The sequence below is a fragment of the Cryptomeria japonica genome, chromosome 6 (assembly GCF_030272615.1).
Source record: "Cryptomeria japonica chromosome 6, Sugi_1.0, whole genome shotgun sequence".
In the NCBI taxonomy this organism is placed as follows: domain Eukaryota; kingdom Viridiplantae; phylum Streptophyta; class Pinopsida; order Cupressales; family Cupressaceae; genus Cryptomeria; species Cryptomeria japonica.
This window is the reverse complement of record NC_081410.1, coordinates 147784442-147803070: the sequence shown is the minus strand read 5'-3', so window position 1 is coordinate 147803070 and position 18629 is coordinate 147784442. Positions and strand designations below refer to the sequence as shown.

At 38.0% G+C, this 18629-nt stretch overlaps 1 protein-coding gene across 3 annotated transcripts in view; it reads left to right on the top strand.

Moving 5' to 3' along the window:
• The window catches only part of LOC131064992 (peptide chain release factor PrfB1, chloroplastic), a 104626-nt gene that overhangs the window by 11705 nt on the left and 74292 nt on the right, over positions 1-18629 (top strand). The gene's annotated exons all lie outside the window — the stretch shown is intronic.

Here is an 18629-nt window from a genome sequence, read left to right as displayed (position 1 = left end):
TTATTGTTACATTATGTATGGCTTTATTGCTTTATTCATCTATGCTTCTTGCACTATATTTCAGAAATGGAGGCAAATCTTTAAGAGTGTAAGAAGCATAGATTAATAAAGCCATATTTCATAGTACCACAAATCTTTCTTGGGAACAACCTGACAAACCATAAGATCAAGATTTTTTTCAATTTATTGGGAAAAAGGTCAAGTTAGGGTTAGGGGGAAAAAATGGGTTAGGATTAGAGAAAAATTAGAAAAAAAAATTGTTGCAGATATTTTAAGTAACCCAGAAACCCTAATTTTTTTACCCAAAAATTGAAACATGTGTCAAAAAATGTAAAATGTGATTTTATGGTTCAAAATCTCATTTCGACTTTTTTTCAGGGAAAAACTCATCGTGGGGCAAGTAAAGATGAATCATGATGTGTTGTGTTTTTTTAAAGATTATTGCTTTTATGCCTTGCATACTTTTTTTACCCCACTAAAAATTTCCCATCTTTTCTGTCTCGTGCTGTATTCTTTCTTTGGTAATTTGTTTTTTGGTGGATTTAACTAACCTGTTGGTTAAACTGTTTTAACTGTCTGCGGTAAGTTCTATCTAGTGAATTTCTTTGCATCTTGAAGGTTTCACTTTTATGGATTAGTGTCCCTATAAATCAAATGGGTGTAGAATTTTTAAGGTTATGTGAGATACTTTTCGTTTCTTGACTATTCTAATAACTGAGTGTCCATTAATAGGCATTTCATTCAAAAGAACTATAAATACTTTTCATGCCTGAGATGGTTTTATGAGGAAGTCTATCTAACTCTGAAGCTGACTGGAAGTCTATCTAACTCTGAAGCTGACTATGTGTATATCACTTTAATTGCAAGGATTCAAAAGTTTGTTGTCAATACAAATGGCATATTATGTACTACGAAGGATTGCTTATACACAACAATGTAAGAATTGTTCATACTTTCCCATTGCGTGAAACACCATTGAAATTATACATTTTAAAAAATTTAATTTTCTCCAAAAAAATGCCATTTCGTAGTCAGTGAATCCATTGATGCAAATTTGCCATTAGCACTGAACCATATTGTATGATTTGGCTGTTCCTGTCACAGCATGAGTTCATCGACATGAAACTTACCAATAAGGCGTGTTACTAAAAAGGCTATTAGAGAAGGAAAATGGATGCCTTTGGAAGCTGTATGGATGAAATTAAACTCAGATGGGGCTTCAGAAGGTATTCCCAACCAAGCTGGACCTAAAGGTGTTGTCTGGGATTGCTGCAAACCACAATTATGGTATCTTGATTCTCTTGGGAAACAATTTAATAATGTGGCTGAGGTGATAGGAACTAGATTGCTAGGAAGAATGAATTTAACTAAATTTGAATTGAGACAGACTTCCAAATTCTAGTCAACCATCTTTTTAAAGAAATTATTGCTGTCTTGAATAATTGGAGGCCAAGGACTTTGGTCTTGGAACTTGAGAAGTTGTCTTTGAGTTACTCTTGCATCAGGATGTCCCAAATCCTTCTTTGAACTTGAGAAGTTGTGTCTGAGTTTCTCTTGCATTAGGATGTCACAAGTCCCTCTTGAAGCAATAAGGCTGCTGATCATATGCTGCCAAAAAATTGGTAAACCTTCAGTCTATGACCAAAGTGACAGATCAGCACCAGGGAATTATGGAGCCTTAGTTTTATGCCCTTTTGGAGGGGCTTATAAATGCTGTACAATGTGATTCACAGATAAGTTGAGGATGGAGGGAACTAAAAGGTTTAATGATCCAATGCTCAACATGGGTTACTAATCATGCATGGTACCGCAAGCTTAAAGTAGTAACTTATCATCACTAGAGAGAGAAAAAAGCTAAATTATCTTGTAGGAATCTTTCAAAAGAATGTTAATAATTTTAATTTACTTATCTGTCATGGAAATAAGTGGGCATGAACTTCAAAGTCTGTCAAATCTCAAAAGCAGAGATTTTAGCAATGGATTCAAGACAGGCTTAATACGTGAAAGACCATGGTGCACCCCTCCATCATGGATCGCCCACATGTGAGATGTGGTGGCCTCTCGATCTTGGCTCTCACAATTTACCAAAAGGTCATTGTAATGCCCCCTACTAGGAGTAAGTCAGTCTGCCATAATTAAGCCATGTATCACCACACTTATCATGCCTTCAATCAGATTATTAAAACTAGAAAACAATTAATTATTCATAATACAATCAATAATTATTATATTTAGGCACCATCATTACTTCTTTCCTAACCCTAATGGACGACGGGGATTTACCATCATAGGGTGCTTGAAACCAGTCTACAAGTAGGCTCCCTCAAGGTTTCAGGACTCCGTCCATAACCCATCTTGGGCTTACCTATCTTGTGATGATTTACTCCGCTTCTCCCTATACACACCAACCTATCCTCTTGAAGGCAGTAGCGAATGATTAAAGACTAGGCCATTAATATAATAGTCTTTCATGTAATATGAATGTATATGTACATAAATGAAATTAAGTATAAATCTGATCTATTATTACTAACAAATACAAATCTTATTGACAATGCTTTTATATGTATTTATACCAGAATCTATAACAACTTATATTATATTTATATGTATGCACACTATTCTTGATAAAATGCAGACATAACATAACATAAATGTAAACCAGCATATGATCATGAGTATGATACAGCATAACAGTCTGCTGTTCTGATACTGATAATATTTAATTCTAATTTCCTCTTTTATACAGACTCCACGTCTTTTCTTCTTTTCCCCTTGCATGCTGATTTGTCTGGGTGAGGAGGTCCCTTTATATCTTTTGGTTTTGCTTTAGGGTCATGACCCCTCTCACGAGTTGCCTTGCCAAGAGGCATGTTCCCTTGATCACTGCTCCTCGTTACTGTGTTAACCTTTTTGGCTTGGCTGTAACCGACTCTTAATCAATGATTTGTTCATTTTGATTATTCTTAGGTTTATTAATAATTGCAATTGATATTAGTCTCTGACTTAATCATGATTGATTAATTGATGTTGATTTCTTTCCTTATTGGGTATGAAGACTTGTCAAAGTTAACCTTATCAACCTGTAAATGATTGATCTGCCTTGTGCATCAACAAGGATGTAGGTGAAATAGTGAAGTCTTACCTTGTAAGATGATTTCACCTACAAGTCTCTTAGTACGGGAAAGGCTTTAGAACGGGGGCATGACAGTCTGCCCTTCCCAAGATAGCTTGTCCGTAAGTAATTTTAAGTTTGGATGATTGAAGTTTTCTTCTCCTTCCCATGTAGCATCTTCCTCTGGTAGGCCCTTCCATTTGATTAAGAATTCGAGAATAGTCTTATTCCTCAATCGCTTTTCCCTCATATTGAGAACTGCTTCCAGTTCCAAGATTAGCTTACCTTCGTCATCAAGCGGAGGTAACTCTACACATAGAGTAATCTGCTGTCCAAGGACCTTTTTAAGTTCGGATGTGAAAATAATTGTGAATATTCTTGTTTTTACTTTTTAGGCAATTCCAATTCATAAGATACCTTGCCTCTCCTTCTGAGGATCTTGTATGGTCCATAAAATTCGGCCTTTAGCTTTTTTGCTCCACTAACCTTGATTGAGGATTGCTTATATGGTTGTAGCCTTAAGAAAACCAAATCTCCAGCTTCAAATGTTCTTTCGGTGCGTTTTCAATTGGCATAGATCTTTTGCTAGTTTTGGGCATGGTGAAGATTGTCTTTGAGAGTGTTCATGATATCTATACTTTGCTGCACAAAATCCTTGGCTCCTGGCACTCAGCTTTCTTGGAGAGCCAAACTTGCAAAAGAGGTCACCTCATAACCATATAAGGCCTTAAATGGACTCATCCCAATTGACATGTGGTGAGTTGTATTGTAGCAATATTCATTTAAGTGTAACCATTTTATCCATGCGTTTGGTTGGCTGGTGACATAATTCCTTAAGTATCCCTCGATCCACTTGTTAACAATTTCCGTCTAACCATCGGTTTGAGGATGGTAACTTGTGCTAGGAGTCAATTTAATTCCTGCTAATTGGAAGAGCTCTTGCCAAAATAGGCTAAGAAATCAGCTATTTCTATCACTGATGATGTTTCTTGGTAGTTCATGTAGTTTGAACACTTCTTTGAAGAAAACTTCGACCACTTGAGGTGCCCTGTATTTTGAAGATATGGTCATGAAATAAGCATACTTGATTAGCTGATCCACTACTACATATATGCAATCTTTACCTTGAACTTTAGGAAGCCCTATTATGAAATCCATAGAGATGCTATCCAACTTCTTATCCGGTATAGGAAGAGGTTGTAGGAGGCCGTTTGGATGTGTTTGCTCAGTTTTGTTCCTTTGACATGTCATACACTCATGGTCATATTTAAGTACATCCTTATTAAGTCCCTTCCAAGAATATTTTTTCCTCACTTGCTTATAAGTCTTGAAATAACCTTGGTGTCTTGCTAGGGGATTATCATGGTATTCCTTAATGATTTTTGTTTCATCTTTGAACCCAGTGTAAGATATATCCTATCTTTGTAAAGGATAAGTTCTTCCAGTACTTTATATTCTTTATCTCGTATGTTCTCCTCAATGATATCATTTGCATGTGAGTCTGGCATTTTCTGCTATAATGGAGTTCTTCCAATCCGTCGTAATACTTGTTATGGTGCACAAGCAGGGCTTACAAGACAATGCATTTGCTACAACATTGTTCTTCCCCTTTACATATTCTAAATCAAAGTTATAAGCTTGTAATTTGCTAATTCACTTTTGTTGACGATCATTCAGATCCCTTTGCCTTAGAAAGAATTGCAAGCTATTGTGGTGGTCTTTTTAAACCACAAATTTCCCACAAACCAAGTATTGTCTAAATTTTGCCAATGCATACATAATGGCCAACATTTCTTTATCATAAATCGAGTGAAGTCTTTCAGTTGTAGCGAGTTTGCAACTTTCAAAAGCAATTGGATGTTTGTTTTGCATGAGAACTGCTCCAATGCCCTCTCTGAATGCATCACATTCCAACTCAAATGGTAGTGAAAAATCGGGGATGGCTAGAACAGGACAAGAACTCATTATCTCTTTTAGATTCTCAAAGGCTTGTTGAGTTACTTCATTCCAAGCAAAAACTCTCTTTTTGGTTAGGTCTGTGAGGGGGGCTGCAATTTTTAAGAATCCCTTTACAAATCTTTTGTAATAGCTACATAAGCCCACAAATCCCCTTAAATGAGTTACGGTTCTTAGTTTGGGTCATTCTTTAATAGCCTTGATTTTCTCTTTGTCCATACTTACCCCTTGTGCATTGATTTTATTACCAAGATAAAGAATCTCCTCTAAACCAAATTCGCATTTTGAAGCTTTAGCATATAATGATTCCTGCTCAAGAATCCTTAAGACCTCATCAATATGCTTTAGGTGCTCATCCCATGTTTTGCTGTAAATTAAGATGTCATCAAAGAATATTAGTAGGAATTTCCTCAATTGTTTCCTGAAAGTATGGTTCATGCATGATTGAAATGTAGCTGGAGCATTTGTTAATCCAAAGGGAAGGACCAAGAATTTGAAATATCCATAATGGCATCTGAAGATGTCTTCTTCTCTCATTCTTATTTGGTGATAACTCGAACACAAATCACTCTTGGAGGAGTAGTTGGCTCCATGAAGCTCATCAATAAGTTCATCCACTCTAGGGATAAGGTAACAATTCTTAATAGTTTTCTTGTTCAAAGCTCCGTAATCTATACACATCCTCATCATAGCATCCTTTTTAACAAGCACTATTGATGATGCAAAAGGGCTTGAACTTGGTTGGATATGGCCCATCTATAGAAGTTCTTTAATAGTTTTTTCTATCTCTTTAAATTTTTTGGGATGTCTATAAGGAGTAGTAATTACCGGTTTCGCTCCCTTTTCCAATTCTATAATGTGTTTAAATCCTCTTTTGGGGGGTAAACTTGGTGGAATCTTGTCAAATATCTTTGTATGCTTCTTAAGGATGGGTTGTATATCAACGTGTATGGCTTGGCCTCGTGGAGTAGATTTGTCAAGGATCATGCATTGAGCTGCCCATTTTCCTTGCCCACGTCTAAATATCCTTTCCATTCTTTTGCAAGGGACTACTTTTGGGGACTCATCTGGTAACCCTTTTAAGATGACTTCTTGTCCTTCATGTTGAAAGCGAATTGTCAAGTTTGGGAGGTCAAACATGAAGCATCCTAGGGAGCACATTCAAGGAGTGCCTAATATCACGTTCGCATCTAATGGTACCACATAAAAATCTTCTTTAATGGGATGTTTCCCTAAGATCATTTTCTAGTTGGGGAACCATTTTTGTGCATTGAACCATAGCTCCTGCTGCAGTAGTTGTTGTAAAACCCTTAAAGTTCTTGGTTTTTAACTTCATTCTTGCAACTAATCTCTCATTATTAAAATTGTGGGATGCCTCACTACCACAAGGGTGATAGCTCTTTGCCCTTTGAGGGTACTTTTTATGTGGAATGGATGATGCTTGGAGGTTTGAGTGATGGTGGCCATGTTAGAAGTATGATTGCCATTGCACCAAAAGATCAACCTATTAATGCCCGATACAACCATTAGACTTATAGAATCCACAAGAGGCAGTTAAGCCATGTCACAAACCCGAGCCCTATGCTACACAGCACAAGGAAACCAAGGGCGCACACCCTGCAACAATCCCCCCCAATCACAAGCAAGGGAGTTTGAACCTGTGACTTTGGCTCTGATACCACTTGTTAGAAGTGTTAAGTTTAAAGCAATTAGGTGTTAATTTGATCAATTTTAATATAATCAGACTATGTATAAGTAATGGCAGTAATAAAACACAAGAAACAAGGACAGTAACAGCAATAAACACAAGACACCAATACCTTGGGAAAACCTCCCTCCCGGAGGTGAAAAACCCAGTCCAAACTTTAAGATGTATTATATCAATGATAGGCAATTACAATATAACAGACTTATCTCTGATTGTTGTTCTAACAGCAAGTTGCCATGATGATGGATGATGCAGCCCTAATCAGTAGATGACCAAAGGAGTGAAACAGCAGAAGGTGTCTTTAACAGCCTGAATCAGAATCTTGACAACTTGATAAGCCCTTTGGAGTTCGCCAAAAATGCAGACCAGCAGATTCGCTAAGGATACCAGAATAGATCGCATAAAATGGAGGAGCAGAGATAGGAAGAGCAGATCGCTATTATGTAATGTTATGAATATGTTTAACTTCAACTTGAAGTTGTTATATATATACCCTTCTCTTGGCGGAAATCTCCTTAGTTCGGCTTGCAACAATTTATTATTAATATTTACCACGTGAGACTTTAGGTCCAGTCCAATGCCTTAGCACGTTACATTTTGGGCCCAGCCATATTACATATTAAATTGCCCACTTTACATTTTGGGCCCAGCCCTATTACATATTAAATTGCCTTTTTTTTCCACGCCACATTTGGGTCTAGCCCAATAAATGGTTATATTGAAATAATACATGTATATGTGATTTATATGATCCGAACTTAGCTAATATTTTCAACACTCCCTCTTAGCTAAGGAGGATAACTGCCACATGTCATGATCCATTCATGACTTTTACCTTGCATTGCCCGCAAGAGTGAATGTACAAGCTTCATAGAGTATACCTGCAGTAAAACTCATAAATATCATGAACTCATTTCATGATGACCATCTTACATTGCCCGCAGAGGATGGTCCCACCTTGCATTGACCGCAGAGGGTGGAAGAGGTTTTTTCACCTCAGCCTTCTCCCGGAGAAGGATACACTGTCACCTTGCATTGCCCGCAGAGGGTGGAAGATGCAAACTGAATTGCATCACTAAGATTGAGACTCCCTCTCAATCAATGCTGAGTTCTCCACCATTCCAAGCTTCTCTCTGAAGTACTCAAACTTCCCCCGAGCTAGAGGCTTGGTGAGAACATCAGAAACCTGTTCATCAGTGTTGATATATTTCAGTTGGATAGCACCTCTTTGTGCTATATCATGAATATAATGATAATGAGTTTCCACATGTTTTGACCTGTCATGAAACACTGGATTGTTAGACATTTTAATACAACTCTGGTTATCACAATAAATAACAGTGGATTCCCATGGTTGTCCAAACAACCCAACAAGAAGCTTGCGAAGCCAAACTGCTTCTCTAGTTGCCACACTTGAGGCAATATATTCAGCTTCTGCAGTACTTGGTGCAACTGAGGACTGTTTCCTACTGGCCCAAGAGATCATAGCGGAACCCAAGCTGAAACAGATTCCTGAAGTGCTTTTTCTATCAGTAACACTTCCCGCCCAATCGGAATTAGAGTAACCTTCCAATTTGATTGTTGAGTTGATTGAGTACTTCAGTCCAAGGCCAATAGTTCCTTGCAAATACCTCAGAATGTGCTTGGCTGCCACCAAGTGAACATGCTTTGGCTGGTTCATGAATTGGCTAAGTGCACTCACTGCATAACAGATATCTGGTCTAGTGTTGACTAGATACATCAAGGATCCAATCAATTGCATGTACTCTGAGGGATTTGCAAAATCAGAGTTAGCTGCAAAAATACTCAACTTCTTCAAGTTAGTTTCCATAGGAGTAGACATAGGTTTACAATCCATCATACCAAATCTTTTCAATATATCAACAGTATATTTTCCTTGACTTAGAATAATTTCATTAGGCCTTTGCCACACTTCTAACCTTAGAAAGTAATGCATAAGACCTAAATCCTTCATTTCAAATTCAGTAGCTAATTCTTTGTTACACCTAATGATGAGACTGTCTTCACTAGTATGAAATAAATCATCAACATATAAAACCAGAATTAACATTGCATCATTAAATACTTTAAAGTAAATGTTAGGATCAACATCATTTTTAGAAAATCCTAGACTAACTAGATACTTATCAATTCTTTCATACCAAGCTCTAAGAGCTTGCTTGAGGCCATAGAGAGCTTTCTTTAATCTGCATACATGAGTTTCTCTATTATGGATCTCATAACCTTCAGGTTGTTCAATATAGACTTCTTCCTCAATAACACCATTAAGGAAGGCAGTCTTTACATCCATTTGATGTAATTTCCAACCTTTGGCTGTAGCAATAGCTATAATAGTTCTAATAGAAGTATATTTAGCAACAAGAGCAAATGTTTCTTCATAATCTATGCCTTCCATTTGAGAAAAACCACGGGCTACAAACCTAGCTTTATATTTCTCTATACTACCATCAACGACATGTTTAATTTTAAACAACCATTTAGAGGAAACAACAAACTTACCTTTAGGTCTAGGCACAACATCCCAAACATCATTCTTGATGATGGATTGATACTCTTCGTCCATAGCTACCTTCCAAGCTTGCTGGCTCATAGCTTCTTCTGTACTGAATGGTTCAGACTCAATGATGTTGCACATCATTGTAGCATAGTTAGAGAGCTTCTGAGGTCTCTTACTTTCTTTGAAAGTACCACTAGGAGCTGCAAACTTTTTTGCATCTTGAATTGTGCTTCTAACCCAAAGTGGTCTTTTCTTGCTAACTGCAATATCTCTAGGTCCATCAGTTGGAACCAGAGGCTCAGGAGGATCATCATGCTCAATAGGTTCAGGAGGCTCAATAGACTCCCTCTGAATCTCAGGGTTGGTATCAATATCCATAATTTGATTATCATTAACTTCTTTATCAACAAGAGAACCTTTAGATTTCTTGAAAGCAATATTTTCTTCAAAGGTGACATCCCTACTTACCTCAATGTACCTTTGTCCAGGAATGTAGATGCGAAATGCCTTGGAAGATTCACTATACCCAACGAGGATACCCTTCTTCCCGGAAGGCTCTACTTTAGTCCTCCTTTCCTTTGGCACATGAATGTAGACAGGATTCCCAAAGATCCTTAAGTGGTTGATATCTGGTTTGACTCCTGTGAAGGCTTCCTCGGGAGTTATGTTCTTCAGGACACGATGAGGACATCTATTCTGAATGTACACAACAGTCTTGGATGCTTTAGCCCATAAGAAGGTCTGCAGGTCCTGATCGTGAATCATAGCTTTAGCAGCTTCAACAATAGTTCTATTCTTTCGTTCAACTACACCATTTTGTAGAGGATTGTAGGGAACGCAAAACTCCCTCTTAATTCTTGTTTCTACACAAAAGTCATTGAAGCTACTTGAGGTGTATTCACCTCCATTGTCAAATCTTAACACTTTAATTCTTTTGCCAGACATATTTTCAGCTAGAGCTTTAAATTTTTTAAACCTACTTAACACTTCATTGGATTCTTTAGATTTTAGAAAGTAAATCCAAGTCTTTCTAGAAAAATCATCTATAAATGTAACATAGTATAGAAATCCTCTAGGTGAAGGAATAGACATAGGTCCACATAGATCATACTGAACAAGTGCTAATTTTTCTTTAGCTCTACTTTCACTTTTATGAAATGGACTTTTAGTGTTCTTATCTAATGCACAACCTTTGCAAGCATCATCATGAGATTGATTAAGTTTAGGCATACCTTTGACCATCTTCTCAAGTGAAGGAAGTGCTTGATAGTGAAGATGACCGAGCCTTCTATGCCATAGCTCGCTAGATTCAGGAGCTTCATGAATGAGTGCTTGAATGGGGTTAGCTGAAAGCTTATACAAACTGTCATATCTATTTCCAATAACACGAGCAGACTTAATGCTAGATTTCTTAGGCCATGCAAGTACTTTACCTTCAGAAAATGCTACTTGATAACCTTTATCTTCTAGGGCAGAAATAGAAATTAGATTCCTCTTAATTCCAGGTACAAATAAGATATCACTAAGATGCAAAGACATACAAGATTCTAAATTTAAGGAAGTGCTACCAAAGCCTCTTACCGAATATTGAGCATCATCACCAATTACCACATGAAGGTTGGACTCTTTCTCCATCAAGTCTGAGAGATGCTCTCGATATCCCGTGATGTTTGTAGATGCACCACTGTCGATTAACCAGGTGTTACTATCGGTTGGCACATTGCTGGACAAGGCTGAAATGAAGAGGTAGCCTTCATTGTCTTCTGAGTTTGCAACTTCATTCAGGTTGGCTTCTCCTTGCATGGGTGAATTCTAACTTTCTTTAGCATAATGTCCAAACTTATCGCATCTGAAGCAACGAACACGTGAAAGATCCCTTGGCTTCTTCCTTGAATCAAAAGTTGGAGGTCTGAAGTCTCTATCTCTTTTGAAGTTGTTCTTCTTCCAATGACCTCCCGTTCTTTTAACAGGTTGAGATGCAAGCACATGTTGATCTCCTCCATGAGAGCCTTTGTGCATTTCTCAGGCAGCAAGACGAGACTCTTCTTGAATACAATCTGATCGGAGACGATCGAAGGAAGGAAATTCAACTCTTCCACTTATGCTTTGAATGGAGGGATCCCAAGAGTCGGGAAGACCATTCAACTCAATCATGACAACGTCCTTGTCCACGACTTTGCTTCCAATGGCGCTGAGTTGGTCCTTCAATTCTGAAATCTTCATGAAGAAGGACATGACTGAATCTCCTTTGCACATTTTAACTTGAAGGAGTTGCTACCTCAATGTGAGTGTCCGGCTGATGTTGTTGATCTCATATATCCCTTCAAGATGTTTAAACATCTCTCGGGCTGTCTTCAACTTGGAGATGACTGGAACAAGATGATCGATAAGAAACTTCTTTGCTTTGAGAGCATTCTTCTTGAATTGCTTTAGTTCTTCCGGATCCGAAGGTTCAGTCAGATCTATATCTTCCATGAACTGTAACAACTCTAGTTCTTCAAGAGCAAGGAGAACATGAACCTTCCATCATGTGAAATTTAGGGCACCTTCAAGTCTATCCTCTACTTTCAAACCCGTAACCATCTTGCAAAACTAAAACAGAAAACTGAAAGTGGAGAGCAACTAATAATCTGATTATTTAAATGAACCTAAAGCTCTGATACCATGTTAAGTTTAAAGCAATTAGGTGTTAATTTGATCAATTTGAATATAATCAGACTATGTATAAGTAATGGCAGTAATAAAACACAAGAAACAAGAGCAGTAACAACAATAAACACAAGACACCAACACCCTGGGAAAACCTCCCTCCTGGAGGTGAAAACCCAGCCTCAAACTTTAAGATGTATTATATCAATGATAGGCAATTACAATATAACAGACCTATCTCTGATTGCTGTTCTAACAACAAGTTGCCATGATGATGGATGATGCAGCCCTAATCAGTAGATGACCAAAGGAGTGAAACAACAGAAGGTGTCTTTAACAGCCTGAATCATAGTCTTGACAACTTGATAAGCCCTTTGGAGTTCGCCAAAAATGCAGACCAGCAGATTCGCTAAGGATACCAGAATAGATCGTATAAAATGGAGGAGCAGAGATAGGAAGAGCAGATCGCTATTATGCAATGTTATGAATATGTTTAACTTCAACTTGAAGTTGTTATATATATACCCTTCTCTTGGTGGAAATCTCCTTAGGTCAGCTTGCAACAATTTATTATTAATATTTACCACGTGAGACTTTAGGTCCAGTCCAATGCCTTAGCACGTTACATTTTGGGCCCAGCCCTATTACATATTAAATTGCCTTTTTTTTTCACGCCACATTTGGGTCTAGCCCAATAAATGGTTACATTGAAATAATACATGTATATGTGATTTATATGATGCGAACTTAGCTAATATTTTCAAAAAGAAGTATGCTTGCCGTTGCACCAAAAGATCGACCTATTAATGCACTATACAACCACTAGACTTATAGAATCCACAACAGGCAGTTAAGCCATGTCACAAACTCGAGCGTTGCGTTGCACAACACAAAGAGACCAAGGACACACACCTTGCAACAAGCCAAAGTTGCATACTCATCATCTTCATACCTTGCTTTCTTGCTAGAATTCTCTTCAATCTCTTCGTTGGTGGTTGCTTCTATTTTATGGGCTTGACCTCACTTTTCACATCTATGCATAGGTTCCCATTCCTCCTTGCATTTGTAGCATGGGTTTTTCTATTCAAGGTCTCCGTTTTGACAATTGTGCCCATGTTCCCAAATTCCCTTGCATTTGAAACATTGGTTTTTTTGACTAAGTTCATCTTTGGAAGGGAAGGCTTTGTGGAACTTATCTTTCTTGTGGAAAGGATTTTTATGTTTGTTTGAGGGTTTGTGATTGATGTTTCTAGTCTCAAGGCCTTTTCAATGGCCTCTTCTAGAGATCTTGGATTAAGGGCACTCACCAATCCTTGGATTGAATCCTTCAACAAATAGATTGGTTAGCCTATCTTCATCAATTTCTGAAACTTTGACTAAAATATGTTGGAATCCGGCTATGTAATCCTCTAGTGTTCCTTGCTGCTTTAGTTGTGTCAGTTCTTTAAAATCTTTTTGGGGATGTTTCTGGTCAATTCTTTTAATAAGTTTTTGTGAGAATTTCTCATAGGAGGTTACATTTTGTGCCCTTGGATGTGGATTCCATGGTTATACCATTTGTGGGCCAATCCTTCCAAATGTAGGATAGTAAATTGGACTACATCTTCGTCTGTCATTGGGCTAAGGTTAAAATAGATATTCAATTTTGGAACCACGAGGGTGATAACTCTTTGCCCTTCGAGGGTACTTTTTATGTGGAATGGACGATCCTTGGAGGTTTGAGTGATGGTGGCCATGTTAGAAGTAGGATTGCCATTGCACCAAAAGATTGACCTATTAATGCCCGATACAGCCATTAGACTTCTAGAGTCCACAAGAGGCGGTTAAGTCATGTCACAAACCCGAGCCCTGCGCTACACAACACAAGGAGACCAAGGGCGTGCACCTTACAACAATCCCCCCCCAAGCACAAGCGAGGGAGTTTGAACCTGTGACCTAGGCTCTGATACCACTTGTTAGAAGTATGCTTGCCGTTGCACCAAAAGATCGACCTATTAATGCACAATACAACCACTAGACCTATAGAATCCACAAGAGGCATTTAAGCCATGTCACAAACTCGAGTGCTGCGTTGTGTTGCACAACACAGAGACCAACGACGCACACCTTGCAACAGGCCAAAGTTGCATACTCATCATCTTCATACCTTGTTTTCTTGCTAGAATTCTCTTCAATCTCTTCGTCGGTGGTTGCTTCTATTTTATGGGCTTGACCTCACTTTTCACATCTATGCGCAGGTTACCATTCCTCCTTGCATTTGTAGCATGGGTTTTTCTTTTCAAGGTCTCTGTTTTGACAATTGTACCCATGTTCCCAAGTTCCCTTGCATTTGAAACATAGGTTCTTTTGACTAATTTCATCTTTGGAAGGGAAGGCTTTGTGGAACTTATCTTTCTTGTGGAAAGGATTTGCATGTTTGTTTGAGGGTTTGTGATTGATGTTTCTAGTCTCAAGGCCTTTTCAATGGCCTCTTCTAGAGATCTTGGATTAAGGGCACTCACCAATCCTCGGATTGAATCCTTCAACAAATAGATTGGTTAGCCTATCTTCATCAATTTCTGAAACTCTGACTAAATTTTTTTGGAATCTGGCTATGTAATCCTCTAGTGTTCCCTGTTGCTTTAGTTGAGTCAGTTCTTTAAAATCTTTTTGGGGATGTTTCTGGTCAATTCTTTTAATAAGTTTTTGTGAGAATTCCTCATAGGAGGTTACATTTTTGTGCCCTTGGGTGTGGATTCCATGGTTATACCATTTGTGGGCCAATCCTTCCAAACGTAGGATAGTAAATTGGACTACATCTTCTTCTGTCATTGTGCTAAGGTTAAAATAGATATTCAATTTTGGAACCGTGCATGGGCTGTGTTTTTATTTGATCAATCAAAATTTGGAAGAGTCACTTTATTCATCGTATGTCTCAAATCTTTACTTGGATGCCTCTTTTCTTTTCTAGGTGCTTCACGTTTCTTTGCTTCACAAAATTCCCTAAATGGTATAGTTCTTTTCACCACAGGGTCTAAATTTGTGTAGGCTAGAACAATTTTCTCAGTGCTATTTGTGGGTGGATTAATTTCTTTTTCCTCCCTTGGTATATTTTCCCTAGGTAAGAAAGAGGCTTTTGGTATCCCAGATGTAGAGGATCCATTTTTATTTTCTGAATGATTTGAGCTTATGTCTCTCCCGTTTGAGGAATTGGTCTTAAGATTATTGATCAAATTTCCCATATTTTGTAAGGCCTGTAGAAGCACTTGGGTTGTCTTTCGTTCTGATCAATTAGTGCTTTGGTTGTCATTCCATGAATGTTTCCAACTCATCATCCATTTTATTGTTCTGATTGGGGTTTGGGTTTGCTGCTAGTTTCCTTCTTTCCCTTTCTAAGGCTCTTTGTGCCCTTTGGCTATGTTGCATTAACTTATCTTTCACAAGATGGTAAGATAAAAGCTTTGATACCAAATGTAATGTCCCCTACTAGGAGTAGGCCAGTCTGCCATAATTAAACTATGTATCACCACACTTATCATGCCTTCAATCAGATTATTAAAACTAGAGAACAATTAATTATTCATAATACAATTAATAATTATTATATTTAGGCCTCATCCTTACTTCTTTCCTAACCCTAATGGAGGATGGGGATTTATTGTCATAGGGTGCTTGGAAACCAATCTACAAGTAGGCTCCCTCAAGGTTTCAGGACTCCATCCATACTCCATCTTGGGCTTACCTATCTTGTGAGGATTTACTCCGCCTCTCCCTACACACACCAATGTATTAAAGACTAGGCCATTAATATAATAGTCTTTCATGTATTATGAACGTATATGTACATAAATAAAGTTAAGTATAAATCTGATCTATTATTATTAACAAATGCAAATCTTAGTGACAATACTTCTTTTATATATATGTATACCTGAATCTATAACAACTTATATCATATTTATATATATGCACATTATTCTTGATAGAATGGAGACATAATATAACATAAATGTAAACCAGCATACGATCATGAGTATGATACAGCACACCAGTTTGCTGTTCTGATACTGATAATATTTAATTCTGATTTTCTCTTTTATACAGACTCCATGTCTTTTCTTCTTTCCCCCTTTGATGCTGATCTGTCTAGGTGAGGAGGTCCCTTTATATCTTTTGGTTTTGCTGTAGGGTCATGACCCCTCTCTTGAGTTGCCTTGCCAAGAGGCATGTTCCCTTGATCGCTGCTCCTTACCGTGTTAACCTTTTGGCTTGGCTGTGACCAACTCTTAATCAATGATTTGTTAATTACTGATTAATCTTAGTTTTATTAATAATTGCAATCGATATTAGTCTCTCACTTAATCATGATCGATTAATTGATATTGATTTCTTTCCTTATCGGGTATGGAGACTTGCCAAAGTCAACCATATTAAGCTGTAGCTGATTGACAGTGAAATCGTGAAGTCTTACCCTGTAAGACGATTTCATCTACAGGTCTCTTACTACGGGGAAGGCTTCAGACTGGGGGCATGACAGTCATCAATATTATTGTTATTTTCTAGTGCCATTTGCTCTCTTTTGACAGCTAATTCATGTAATGATCTTAGTAAAAAAATTCTTGAAGTTCTAGTTCGAAAGCTTCTGGTAGAAAATTGTGTAAGTTTTTGTTTCAATATTTAAGATTACACTCCACAATTTATCATTAGGATGAGGAGAAAATATGATGTAGATTACAGACCTATGCCAATTAAAGGAGGAGGAAAGGCAGGCCAAACGATAGCCCTAAAAGCACAAGAAATAAAAAATATTATAAGAGAAATATAATGAATGGGATTTTTAAGAAATAATTCAATAATAAAAAGAAAATTGTTATAATGTGTTAAAAGTTTTGCAAAAAAATATTATAATTATAATTGCTGTAATTTTTTTTTGGTCGGTAATTGTTAAGATTTATATTGATAAAGAAAAGTAATACATATAACCATAGCTATCAAGAGTTCAGGCTGTCACCAAAATTTAACATGCAAAATACATTTCCATAACACCCCACCAATTATCTACGAGCATCCCGTTTTGCCACGCTATATCAAACTATTTAAGGACCATATACATTTGGTTAATTAACTATTACGACTAAAAAGTCCAGAGTCTAACTGAAAATCATTTTGCTAACACTATTTCTTGCCTCGATGCTTAGGGGATTGAAGCCATTCGTCATCTTGAGACCGACCAGCCGCCGTAAGGTGGTCCAGAGGGAAACTGATCCGCAAAGGTCTTGCCTTCTTTTTGGAGCCCTTCTATCTTCCTCGCTTCCTCCGGGACGTGGACGCTGCCTCCGCCTCTGTAGAAATCTCCGTGTTGGGACCCCATTTCTGTAGCTCCCTCTGCAGAGACCTTTCCTCCATGCTTTTCAAGAATATCTCGACTCCCGTCATGCTTATGCGTCGAAATTCTACAAGCTTCTTTGTTACTTGTGGCGCTCCAAATGAGGAAGGGACGAAGTGGTGGCATAAACTCACTGACTTGAAGTCACACACCCTCTGGGTTGACAAAGCCCTTAATTTCCTGCACCATCGCCATAAGCGTTTCGAACCCACCTCTCCATTCTTCCCCAATACAACCTTCTACCAGCCACCTCACATTCTCTTTAGATTCCAGCTCAAAACACCAGGTGGCAAACATCGAAGTGATGTTTGCATTGCAATGATATTTGAATGCTGCGTTGAGGTATTCATCTCCAAAAACAATGCGCATCTGAAATTGTGCCCCAAAATGCCACCATCGGTTTTGCCACTGTGAGAGAAAAGATTGCCTCCATTTCGTTTGTAGCTGACAAGAGTATTCACAATGCTATGTCAACTCGGCTTCTTGACACTATTTTGATCTCCATCTTCTTAAGCACACCATAGGCATCGTACCCATCAACAGGTGAATTAAATGCTAGGTGTGCGAAATTTAAATACCAGTTCGGCATTCCTTCAAGGATGCTAGCGTGCCCAGATTTCCAAGGATGACAAGACCACCCGATCGAGTTTGCATTTAAGTTGGCCTCCTTCAATACTCATCCCAGTTCAGTTTCATGCCCTGCTCGAAAACTGTGCTACCTTAATGGTCGAAAATAGGCGGTGAATTCTCTTCGCACGCGTTCACATAGATTTGGAGGAGATTTGTTTCTCTTCAAATGAAGCCTGCCACCAACTTTGCTATAAATGCGATGTGCCTTCCAATTCAAAATTTGAGAAAGGCTGCAGGTCATTAAGCATAATCTTTAAATTTTAATCTGTAATAAAACCTATATCACTCCATGTCAGAAATTGTTCGTAGTATAACCATTGGGGCTGAAGATGTGGATTTGAGTTTTCCCCTTTTGAAGGCTGAACGCTGAGTTGGCACAAAGATCTGCCTCTTGATTTCCCTTTCGTCTTATATGAGTCACCTTGTTGTAGGCTTCTGATATTTTGTATGTCTTTATCTAATTTCCAATTGTCCGCCTTTTCTTTTGATAATGCGTGAATAATGATTTGGCAGTCTCCCTCTAGATGAAGATTAACCACATTTATCTTCTTAGCCAATTGGACAGCCAAGAGTGCCGCTTTGGCTTCGGCCAAATTATTTGTATTTTGACCCAAATCGTACATACCTTTAGCTAGTGTATTTCCTTTATCGTCTCGAGCAATGCATCCTGCACTCGCAGGACCGGGAT